The following is a 12,500-nucleotide window of genomic DNA, read 5'->3' as shown; positions in this document are numbered from 1 at the left end:
CATGACATGATAAGGCCAGATGACCCAACACATGGCATGATAAGGACAGATGACCCAACACATGGCATGATAAGGACAGATGTTTAGAATGACCTGACTGTGAATTATGCAGAATAGTACTTTGGTTCAAGCCCATTGCTTTTCTGTGTGTATGCGGTTCAGTCATAATATTTGAAATGCTGACAATGTACACCTAAATATACTATACATTTCTTCCAAATCTACAGGCTATTTTTGTAGGACACAGACCTTGTGTATATATGGGAGGTTGGAATGGTCTTGCATGTCTTAGATGTCTTAAGAGTAAACTACAGAGAGCAATGAAAATAAGAAAGTCCTTTTTCATTCAACACCAAGTCCGTCCACTTGAGACAACCTACTATTGTTACCAAGGACAAACGTATTATTTCTGCACATGCACATATATTTACTGGGTCAAAATAATGGCAGTTGAGTGTTTGTTTAGAGGAGATACGTATAGTGTATAATTTATTGGTACAGACGGGCTCCATCGGGCCTTGGAGGGCCGCAGGGTTCTGTTGTTCCTGGCACACATGCCTTTCCTCAGTGGCCGTCCCTGAGCCATGGGGAGATGCAGAAAACATGCAACAAATAGCAGGCCTGCTTTCAAATCATAATTGAATTTAGGTCAGAAAATTCTAATTTTATTTTATTACAATGTGCCGTTGCCAGCTGTGGCATTCTGAATTGAGTGAATCATTTCTGTGAGTCTTAATCTAATAGATCAAACATCTAACAGATGCTTGTTATGGTTGAGACACACTGTACAGGATTCATTTAGTGTTAATGAGTAAACTTGATCATAACCCAACTATGTAATCTGAAAGACTGTAAAGTATTTTTTGAATGCGGGCCGTAGAAAAGGAAATGTTCCCCACACATGAAAGTTAAGTGCCTGCAAACAGACTGGGCTTTGTAATGAAAACTGACTGTAGATCCGGTTCCAAGGTTACCTATGTACCAGCCCACACCCTGCCTCTTTTCATCTTCCCATTTTATCTTCCTCCCTCTCTCTCTCGCTCTCTCTCTCTCTCTTTTTATTGATTTCCTTCCTATGTGCAGACACAAGCATGTGCTTGTTGTTGTTTTTCTGTTGCTTTTGTCTACAGCAGTAAATTGAGTTCAGATGCTGCTTGCTTGGGGAGACAGCTCCCTCCTCAGCCCTGCGGAGCCCTACAGGCCCAGGGCTGCAACGGTGGACATCAGAGAGGAGGGAGGGAGGGAGAGAGAGAGAGGGAGGGAGAGGGAGAGAGAGAGAGAGAGAGAGAAAGAGAGCAGCCATGATGATAAAACCTGAGAAATCGCTACATCACTCTCAAAGATAAACATCAGCCTCAGCACCCCCATCCGTTACAAAAGTCCGCTCCCACCTGGGGTTTACAAGAGACGCATTCTTCAGGGCTCGGGGTTAGCAAGACGGGTAGTGTGTCTGTTGCACCAGACTCCCCAAACAGGCTCCCATTAACCCACTGGTGGCAAACATGGCGGCGGTCTCCAAGCATTACTTACGAACGTTGACCGTTAGCGACCGCCAGTCCCAGCGATGCCACGAGCACGTTCACATCCCAACCAGTGTGGTAATGAGAAGATCGCCCTGGCGGGGCTGTCGCGGTCAGTCATCTCCAGAGACATGCGAGGCTGCCTCAAAACACTGCCACCTGGTGAACACGTCAGCGGGCAGAAGAAAGGGGAAGGTCCCGTGATCCCGAGACTGTTTTTCCTCCTCCCTTGCCTTGCCTTGCCTTGCCTTCCCCGCGCGCTGTCTCCGCGGATCGGTGAGGAATGGGCTTTTAATGCAGTGGACTCTGTTGTTTTTAAAGGACGTGTTTGTGCACGCAGCCCCGCGCCAGACGCCTCAGATTTACTGAGGCCTTCGAATTCCTTCCTGGGGACGGTTGCCTGGTGACGGCGAGAGACAGGCTGTCCCACAAATACATTAAACTCTGAAGGCAAACAGTCGTAAAGAGGCTGTGGTCGAGGGTATTTTCGAACAGAAATGTCTTTAAAAAGGTAGGAAAAGAGAGAGAAAATAGAGAGAGAGAGAGAGAGAGATAGATACAGAGCACTGGGGGAAAAGGGCCTAAGGGCAACAGCTCCCCCTCAGTTTGGAATGGGGTGTGTGAACAGTAGGGTGTATTGAAGGAGGCCAACCACCTGCCATGACACTTAGACAAACACACTAACCGCAAACGCCAAACACACACACACACACACACACACACACACACACACACACACACACACACACACACACACACACACACACACAGAGAGAAACACATTTACGTCAAAAACACACACAAAATACATATGCCCACCCACACACATTCATATACAAATACGTCAAACAAATCCACTCACATACGCAAACACGCAAAACACACACACACACACACACACACACACACACGGTGCTGGTGTAGCTCCCACCCAGTGGCTGTTCCTGGCACGCTGTGGTGGAGCGTTAGCTGTTTGGGGTTGAGAGCGAGGCCGTGCTCCAGGCCCAGTCACAGCCTGAGCCCCGACTGCCACCACAAGAAGCACAAAACCCCACTCGCCCCGGAATCAGCACTCGTAAAATCACACGCACTCACACGGCAACCCCCTCACCAACACCAGAGGAAACATATGAAAGCAGAAACATGCAGGGAGAAATCCACAACAGGCCTCGTATTTTTGGGTCGGAAAATGTGTTCCCCACTTCCTCACGACATTTTTACCCTGCTTGTTCTCTTTCTTTCTTTCTCCCCCTCTTTCTTCTCTCTCTCTCTCTCTCTCTCTTTCGGTCTAACAATAAAAGGAAAAGCCATGGAGTCTAGGGATGATCCGGCACTGCAGCGCAACAGAACATGCAATCAGTGTGTCTGTGTGGCCTGAGGGCCTCACCTCTCCTCCTCCTCCTCCTCCTCTTCCACTGCTTCCACAAAAGCAGAAGTCACTGAGAGAGGGGGGGCACAGCATCGGGAGTTCCACCGGCTGTAGCACACACACAGACACACACACACACACACACACACACACAAACACACACACACACACACCAACATGTGGTGAGCTGCTCAGCGCAGCGCAGGCCCAGGCTCAGGGCCGGCCAGACGGTGAGAGAGGGAGAGGGAGAGTGGAGCAGAGTGACCGCAGCGCTGTCACTGCCTCCCACGTGGCGGAGTGAACTCCCACTCAGGGTCAGCGCTCCAGAGAGCCCCAGAGGACCGCAGCGGGCTGGCTGACTGGACTGGGCTGAAGCAGGGCGGTGATTTCTGCCGGACATTTCTGGCTGGACAGACCGCGGCGCAAAACACAAAGAAGAAGAAAGAAAAAAACCCGCCATGCAGCCCTGGCTGTGCCATCTGCTGCCCCGCCTAATTCCAGTCCCTTTGTGCCAAACGAGACAAAAAAAAACGTCCGAAACCAAAAGTGACCTCCCCGTGGCATTTACCCGAAAACCCTGCTACCTGACTTCAGACGGGGGATGTCATGTTCCTGCTCGGCCCGGTTGACCACAACACACGGCGGCAGGGGCCCCGGGCGGCCGGAGGGCCAGGCCTGTGGGGGCCCGGTGGGGCCGGGGGAGACTCTGGGGTCTGGCCTCTGACACGGGAGCAGCGCAGGCTAGAGCAGCAGCAGGGGCCTCGCCGTCTCCTGGCACAACAAATCACAACCACACAGGGTCACCGCAGGGGCAGCCTCCGCTTGTGTTCAAGTGTGTTTTTATGTGTGTGTGCGCACGTGTGTTTGTGTTCATGTGTGTTTATGTGTGTGTGTGTGCGTTTGTGTGTGTGTGTGTGTGTGTTTGTGTTAATGTGTGTGTGTGTGTGTGTGTGTTTATATGTGTGTGTGCGTGTGTGTTTGTGTTTGTGTTTATACTGTATGTGTTTTTTTGTGTGCATGTGTGTGTGTGTGTGTGTGTGTTTGTGTTCATGTGTGTTTATGTGCGTATGTGTGTTTGTGAGTCCACGTTCACATGCTCTACAGACAGAGCCGAGCGCTGAGGGAGTTTTTTTTCCCTTCATTCCCTCTGATTAGAATCAGGGCCGGCATTGTGTCCTGTGCGTCGGAGGAGAGGGCATGCCAGGGCTTGGCCCTCACTCTCCCTCTCTCCCGCCCCGCTCTGCTCTGGGCAGATGACTCGTCTGCTTCTCCTCGCAGACCCACTGGTCCACACTTCAAACAGCAATAACATCAGACAGAGCGTGAAACCCCAAAGAGGCCCTATAGTTATCAGCATGAATCCCCATTCATACGGCAAACCACAGGTCCGCTCGCGGGCCACGCGCTCTGTCCAAAGCTTTCGCCCGGCTAACCTCACCGGCCCCTGTGCTGTGACGGTGCACGGGCCGGCCGCAGCCCGGCTGCAGCAGAAGCTGTCCCGTCCGCTTCACCCCTCCAGATCCTCTCACGACGAACGCTAAATCATTTGAATAATCAAATAACTCGGACTGCTTGTTTGTGTAACTCCACTGCAGTGGCAATTTCCTGCATTCTTCACATTATTACATTACGGGCCTCTGTCTCTCTGTGGCCCCTCACAACACACGGCTAACATATTAATGTCCCGAAGAGGGATGGGGGATTATAAGGGTAAAGCACACATACACACTCTGCAGACACATTCTCACACACACACACACACACACACACACATCACATCACATCACACGAATGCATAAACATTCCAGCGCACACACTTTTTTCGTCTGCCTCATTCATGCGTAGTGAATAGCAAGCTCTAAGTGGGTTGTGGGAAAGAAGTCGGGGGGTTTCTGTGGATAGGGTCTCTCCAGCGCTCTGATTACCACACATACCTGAGCAGAACAATGAGCAGGAGGAGGACCAGGAGGAGCAGGAGGAGGAGGAGGAGGAGAAGGAGGAGCAGGAGCAGGAGGAGGAGGAGGGAGAAAATCAGGCACATTTTTCAGGGTGTGAGTCATGGAAAGCTCTAGAACAGGCCACCAAGTACCAGAGCCAGACGGACGACAGAGCTGCCCCAGAGCCCTAAAACCCCTAAACACACACACACACACACACACACACACGAGTACACACACACACACGAGTACACACACACACACACACACACACATGCTCCAGCACACACAAACGTGCAGACCCACACGCCATACACCCACTCTAAAACACCCACCACTCAAACTTTTATTGAATACAAAGTGTGAAGAGATGGGTGGGTGGTCTGTGTATCTGGGGTTGATCTTCCTCCCTCTTCACTCTCTCTCTCTCTCTCTCTCTCTCTCTCTCTCTCTCTCTCTCTCTCCCTCTGTGTGAAGACAGTTATGGGCAGGCAGGGCTGAAGGGCCTTTTCCAGGGCAGCTGATGCTGACACATCCATCTCCTGACGGGGACAGCGCCCCACCCTGCCTCTCCTCCCCGCCTCAATTACTCAAGCATTCCTAGGGCTTCCCCCTCAGCCTGGAACGGAGGTGGCAGTGGCGGCAGAGCCAGGTTTTTCCCACACAGGAATTTGGGAATTTAACTGCAGTTGACCTTTAATCGGGACTTCTCAGACTCAGTTAAACACGAGGATCCTGAGACACGTTTAAAGCAACACTTCAGCTGAAATCAGCATCATGGTGCTAAACTGCTGCCTTTCACACAAATATGCAGACGCCAGGGACGAGCCAGACCAGCCAGTATAAATAGAACTGTTCCGTCGCTCTGCATATCTCTACGGACTTACACATGAAAAGATATCAATAAAGTCCAGTACACTGTGTCTAGAACAATGTGCTAATTAACACCAATGGCGTGTATAAGCCAGACGAGAGATGAAAACCTACAGAGCAAAGCATGCTAGTTAGCAAGCATCCAAACCGAGCCTCTTCAACCAACAGTTTCTATTTACACAGATTGCAGGTCTATACTCTACTCTCCCGTCTATTGTTGTCTTCAAGTTGACGTTTATTAGTTCTTTAAGAGATTTAATCACAAGGGATGACCAAAAGAAATGTGGGATCTTGGAGGATTAGATACCAGGATGAGGAAAACGAGGGAAAAACAATCAAGGTGCTCTGCAGAGGCTAAATTACAGGCTGGGTCCCACACACGGCTAGACGTCGTTATCTGCTTGGAAATGATGCTGGTCCCCCAGGCAGGAAAACAATCTCGAGCGCGTCTTGTAGCTCAACATAAATGTTGGCATGTTTGCCGTAAATGTTGGCGATTGTTCCCTGCGTTCAGCGGGGCTAAAATAGGTCCAGCCAGCCCTGACGTGAGCGCGGGGGCGCTAAATCAGATTAGTGTCTGGAGACAGGCCCTTCTTGTCTGCTGCTCCCCTGCTTGACACATTATCGCTGCGGTTCCCAGAGTCATGTGATGTGCCCGGGCCTGGCCGACATCAGCAGACCGTCCCCCTCCTCCTCGCCATCTCATGATCACACCTAGGCGGATCAGTGTGTACATGCATAAGTGTGTGTGTGTGTGTGTGTGTGTGTGTGTGTGTTCTGGACTCATTACCCCATTTTTGAAATGGATGACAGAGGGTTCAGCTGATTCTGGCCCACAGTTGGCCCAAAGTCAGCAGCTACTGGCAGGGAACTAGAGCATGCTGTCAAACTGAATGTGCATAGTATGTATGTTAGTGTGTCTAGTGTGTGTGAGTGTGTGTGTGTAAGTGTAAGTGTGTGAGAGTGTGTGTGTTTGTGTGTGTGTGTGTGAGAGAGTGTGTGTGTGTGTGTGTGAGTGTGTGTGTGTGAGCGTGTGTATGTGTGTGAGAGTGTGTGTGTGTGTATGTGTGTACATGTGTGTTCACATACTTTCCTGTGTAGCAGGAGCCAGCTGTAATGCTCGTGTGATGATATGCGTGATTACATGGACGAGTGGCTGATAATGGCTGCACCTACAGGCTCACAAGTCCAGCGTGTGTGTGTGTGTGTGTGTGTTTGCCTAAGTGTGTGTGTGTGAAAGTGTGTTTACATGCCTTTCATCCCGATGTGCAGTGTGTTTTCTTTCATGAGGATGTGTGTGATGAGAGTTAAGATGTGAAATTTGATACGACAACGCTCTAAGGCAGCCTGAGAACTGTGAATGTGAACCACGTGTACTCTATGTGTGTGTGTGTGTGTGTGTGTGTGTGTGTGTGTGTGTGTGTGTGTGTGTGTGCATTTGTAATGTGTTGCCTCCAGGCTTATCATCAGGCGAGAATGACACTGAGCAGAAACACCACGTTAATCTGTGCAGTCCATGTGTGAGAAACCCCCACTCCCACACACACACACACACACACACACACACACACAAAACACCCCCCTATCCACAGCGGGCTGTTACTCTGAGGGGATGTCAGCCGAGAAGCCCCCCATCACAAACAGGGAGGAGACAGAGAGCAGAGTGGAGTGTTGCTGGGGGTGCTTGACCCTCGCTGCCGAGACCCTGTGATGACCCAGCGGAGGCAGGAAACAGGAAGTGTGCTCCCTGACCCCCTGGAAGGCTCCTGTTTCACTCCCCGCGGACGCTGATCGGCACCGCTGGCCCAGCCGGACAAGCCCGGGCCTGAGAAAGGGCCCAGCCAGCTCTCCCTCCGGGTCAAGGGAAGAGAGATAGAGAGAGAAACAGAGAGAGAGAGAAAGAGATAGAGAGAGAAAGAGAGAGAGATGAGAGGTGGACAAGGAGCCAGAAAGTAAGGCTAAGAAGGAAAGCTGTCTGCTAAAACTTCATTCCTTTGCCTTCTTCATTGTCTCTCTCTCTCTCTCTCTCTCTCTGTCTCTCTCTCTTTCTCTCTCTCTATTTTTAAAGAGGAAATGCCCCCAATGTGAACTGTGCAATCTTTAACTCATTACTTTGAGGCCAAACCAGCAAACAATGGCCCTTAATGTCTGCAGCTTCTTGACTCGTCTGCAGTGCGGCTGCACTTCACACTGGTTCTTCCATCTTTGTCTTAGCGGGCGCCCACGCTAACGCCAACCGCCCCAGCTTCCTCCCCGCGCCCACAGCCTTGCCCTGCTCCCAGCTGCCCTGCCAGTGCCTGGGCCGAGTGGCTTCCATTGGCCTGTGCACGAGGGCACGGCTGGCTCTTGGCTCTGCCCTCCGCGCTGGCTGTGGGGTTATTCTTCACCGACTGTGGGGCAATTAAAGTCTGTGGGGGGCCAGCGAGGGAGGGAGAGGAGGTTGCTGGTGGGGTGACCCATGTCTTAGTAGTGCCTCCGGGGATGGGGAGAGACAGAGAGAAATAGACAGGAGGGAGGGAGGGAGAGAGGGAAGGAGGGAGCAAGAAGGATGGAGAAGAGGGAGGGGAGAGTTAGGCCTCATTAGCAGCCAACTAATTGGGAGGAAAAGGCCTCTCACATGCTCTGACTGACCTCCTAGCCAGCAGGGGAGAGAGGGGGAGCGAGAGAGAGAGAGAGAGAGAGACACAGAGAAAGAGAAAAAGAGAAAGAGCAAAGGAGCGCAACAGGATCACAAAAAGAGAGGGAGACAGGGAGACGGAGAGATGCCGAGAAAGCTTCAAGTAAGGAAATGAAGGGGAAATTCCCCTGGAACAATGCAGTGCAGACTGGAGGAGCTGGGACGAGATGGGGGCGATGGGGGAGGGGAGGGCTGAGAGGGAGAGGAGCGCCGCTGGAGGGGGGCAGCTCAGCCCCCAGCCCCCAGCCTACACCTCCAGGGTTTATGGTGGCTCTGCAGCCAGGCTTTTATGTCAGGTGTCACACTTCATTTGAGCAACCCGTATGGTTGCACACACTTCAAACAGTGACCAGAGGGTGCAGGCACACACACATAAACTCTCTCTCTCTCTCTCTCTCTCTCTCTCTCTCAAACACACACACACACACACACACACACACACACACACACACACACACACACCACAAAGCAACACACCACAAAGCAAAAACAACAAGAAAGCCTAAGCATGCAACAAGTCCTCTGGTATGAGGCGGACATACTCTGATGTGCAGGGGTATAAGCACTAAATCCCCCACATCTGTTTCACAAGATGAAATGTTTCTTGAATGAAGTCCCTACAAATCAGAGGAGCGCTGCAGACAGCACATTCAAATGTCTTGTTTAGAGGACATGATGAGAGTTGGAAGACTTCATGGATGATTCACCCTGGGTGTGCACAGTATTAAGGTCATTTAGCCTGTAACATGTAATTATGTAGACCAGTGACAAGTCTCGACATGTTCTCAGCACCAAATTTGTACACATATACACACACACACACACACACACACACAAAGATAGAAAGCAACCCACAAAAATAGACAGACAGGTAGACAGGGTACATGCCCCCACCCAAACCAGAAGCAGACATAACACTGCACTAAGAGGTGTTTTTTTCCAGAAAAAACACCATTTGTTTTGTTCTGAACTTCTGCCACATCCTTATAAAAACGCATTTGATAGCGTTCGCAACTCTTCCCCCCTTCATAAACGAACGCGAGCGTCTCACACGAGCTGCGCGCCTTTCCTCTCCCTCTCTCTGGCATCATTAGGCGAGCGCTGCGCCGCAGTGTGGCTTCCATTAGCTTCTCCCACAAAGGCCGTATAATTAAAACCGATTCGGGCCGCCATTGTTGCGTAAGCTCTGCGGCTCTCCACTGGGAGGCCTGATGAAGTGCCTGAGAGAGGCAGCGGCAGTGGCAGCGACAGGAGCGGATTGGGGGGGTAGGGGGGCTGCGTGGTGCTGCGCGGTGCCCGGCGCGGGGCTGAGGGCCATGAAAGCGGGCCTGGAAAAAATGAGGTGCATTAGGGTGGTGCCGGACTTTTGTCTTGTACACAAAAAAGGGCCTTTTTATTGAGATTGTTAAAGTGAAGTGCTTGTGTGTGTCTGTGTATGTATAAAAAGAGTGTGTGTGTGTGTGTGTGTGTGAGTGAGAGTACAGAAGAGTATGTGAATGCTTGTATATGTTAGACTGTGAGAAAGTATAAGCGAGCCTCTGAGAGTCTGAAGGAGATGGTATGTGAGTCTTTGTGATAAAGTCTGAGAAGTGTGTATGTGTGTGTGTCTGTGTGCGTGAGTCTCTCATTGTGTGTCCCTAGGGTGTCTGGGTTGAGTACATTGTCTGGCAAGAACAACACCTAGGCCTTGTGCCTGAGCTGTCCCACTGAAAGTCTGCACAATAGAGTGTGCGTGACAGAGTGTGCCACAAATGGACACATCTGTGTGTAACTGGGTGTGTATTTCCATCCATTTGTATTTGTTTGTGCATGAGTGAGAGTACAGAAGAGTATGTATTTCCATCCATTTGTATTTGTTTGTGCATGAGTGAGAGTACAGAAGAGTATCATTTGTATTTGTTTGTGCATGAGTGAGTACAGAAGAGGATGTATTTCCATCCATTTGTATTTGTTTGTGCATGAGTGAGAGTACAGAAGAGTATCATTTGTATTTGTTTGTGCATGAGTGAGTACAGAAGAGTATGTATTTCCATCCATTTGTATTTGTTTGTGCATGAGTGAGTACAGAAGAGTATGTATTTCCATCCATTTGTATTTGTTTGTGCATGTGTATGTATATGCATGAGTTCAGTGTAGATGCATGTGCACGAATCCTCTGTGAATGTGTGTGTGCCGGTAGATGTGAATGTATCGGCATGTATGGTGCAAATGTGCATTAATGTGTCATTTGTATGTTAACACGAGTGTATACGTGCATGTGCGTGCATGTGTGTGGTGTGGGAGACCCTTCGGCCCAGATGCGGGTGTGTGTGGCTCAGAGGAAGTGATGCTGCGTGCTGGAATGTGCAGCTCTCAGTCCTACCTGCTGCCGGCTGCCCGCTCCTGCTGGAGCTCATTAGGGTGGGCGGCCCAGAAGAGAGGGAGAGAGAGAAGGAGGGGGGAGAGAAAGGGAGAGAGAGAGAGAGAGGAGGAAGGGAGAGAGAGGTGGGGTACGGTTGGGGGGGTTGGGTTAAGCTAGCGACAGGACTGGAGTCTGTCACATACAACTCAGCACAGATGCAAAGAGGGAGAGAGGGAGAGGGAGGGAGAGAGGGGGGGAAGAACAGAGGGGAAAAGACGAGAAGAGAGCAAAGGAGAGGTGAAAGTGAGGGAATCAGAGGAGGGAGTATATGCTGAGAACTTATAGGAGACTTATACTGGCCTCTTTAGCACAGCCCTTAATGAAAAGGGTCAGGAAAAGAAAAGCAATAGGTCCTCTGAAACGCAGCGTTCTCATGCCAAGAAACGTCCCGATAGTCAGATTTCAAAGTGTCGGATGGAACGGAACATACTTCATTTCCACTTTGAATTCGAAGCAGGTGTCCCTTTCCTTGGCACAGGCTCGGACACCCGTATCTCGTGGCGCCTCGGGCATTCCAGGCCTGCCAGCGGCAAATTCATCTGACAAATGGGAGGAAAACGCTCTATAATCAAACACCAATCAGATAATTGCTCCTTTTCGCCACTCGCTCCTCCGGCCTCCGGCCGGTCCCCTCTGAAGGGTAAGACGATACTCTGGGAAGTCAAACAGATGTTCTCTTTGACCGCTCAGACTGCAACACACCCGCTCACCAGGCAGCCAGCTTCAAATCATATTAAAATGTAATTCAGGACTATCGTTACTAATGTCAATCTGCGGCAGGAGAGCAGCAGCTGGCGGAGAGACAAAAAAATATTACGTTTATTCTTCATCTTATCCTCTCTCCATCTTTTATTTTTGCTACAATTCTTCCTCTCTGTACTTTCCAAGATCAATCTGCCTCTTTTGATGACTGTCATTCATCTTCGTATTGCATTTTGACACCAAGTTGTCGTCTTGGACTCTTTTTCTCTGGCTAGCCCTCTTTCTCTCTCTCTCTCTCTCTCTGCATTTGTCTTGAGAGGTTTATCACAGCTCCCCCTGTGGAGAGGACAGTCTGTGGGTGTAAGTGCCTGGGGGCGGGGGCCACCCCGTGTATTAGTGAAAAGCCTGATAAACACAGTAAAACACTGCAATAAAGAGCCTCACACAGGCAATTAGAGCGCTCAGCCTTCTTTACACTAAATAGGACTCACAGGCAGTGAAACCAACGTCATTTCACTTTAGCCTGATGTTAAAGTGCTTTGGACTTAACCCACACCATAGGCATTTGCATTCACAAAAAGACACTATTCCGTATTTCAGTGGACCACATGATGCATCAGCCTTCAACAGGAACTGTAGATTCAGTAAAAACATTATGCACTGATGCACTTTTGTCTACACATACAGTTTACATGCTACAGTGAAATCCGGACGAACTTGTCCAACTTGTCAGTACTCAAACCTCAGCGTGTACATTCACATGCTGCACTAGTATAGTATCCTTCAGCTCAGATTCCTGCACAAACTTGACTGCCTGAGTGCTTCAAACCTGACGCTCTGCACAAGCAGGCGGCGCTTATTAAAAGAGCAGATAAGCGCCTGTGCTCTTCAGAGCATTTGCAAATAGTTGGAATATCGCAGGGCGAAAGTCATTTTTTTCCTCTCCATTTATAGCGCCCAGCTCATTTGCGAGTTGGCCGGCGCGGGCCATTACCTCAGCCCCGGCAGGCGTGAGAAAGTG

General features: G+C 50.2%; 1 protein-coding gene across 1 annotated transcript in view; it reads right to left on the bottom strand.

The window, feature by feature from the left end:
* gpc3 (glypican 3) overlaps nucleotides 1-12,500 on the bottom strand; it is a 101,584-nt gene that overhangs the window by 17,313 nt on the left and 71,771 nt on the right.

The sequence above is a fragment of the Alosa alosa genome, chromosome 21 (assembly GCF_017589495.1).
Source record: "Alosa alosa isolate M-15738 ecotype Scorff River chromosome 21, AALO_Geno_1.1, whole genome shotgun sequence".
Taxonomy (NCBI): Eukaryota; Metazoa; Chordata; class Actinopteri; order Clupeiformes; family Clupeidae; genus Alosa; species Alosa alosa.
The sequence above is the reverse complement of the archived record's forward strand: the minus strand, read 5'-3'. Positions and strand labels throughout refer to the sequence as shown.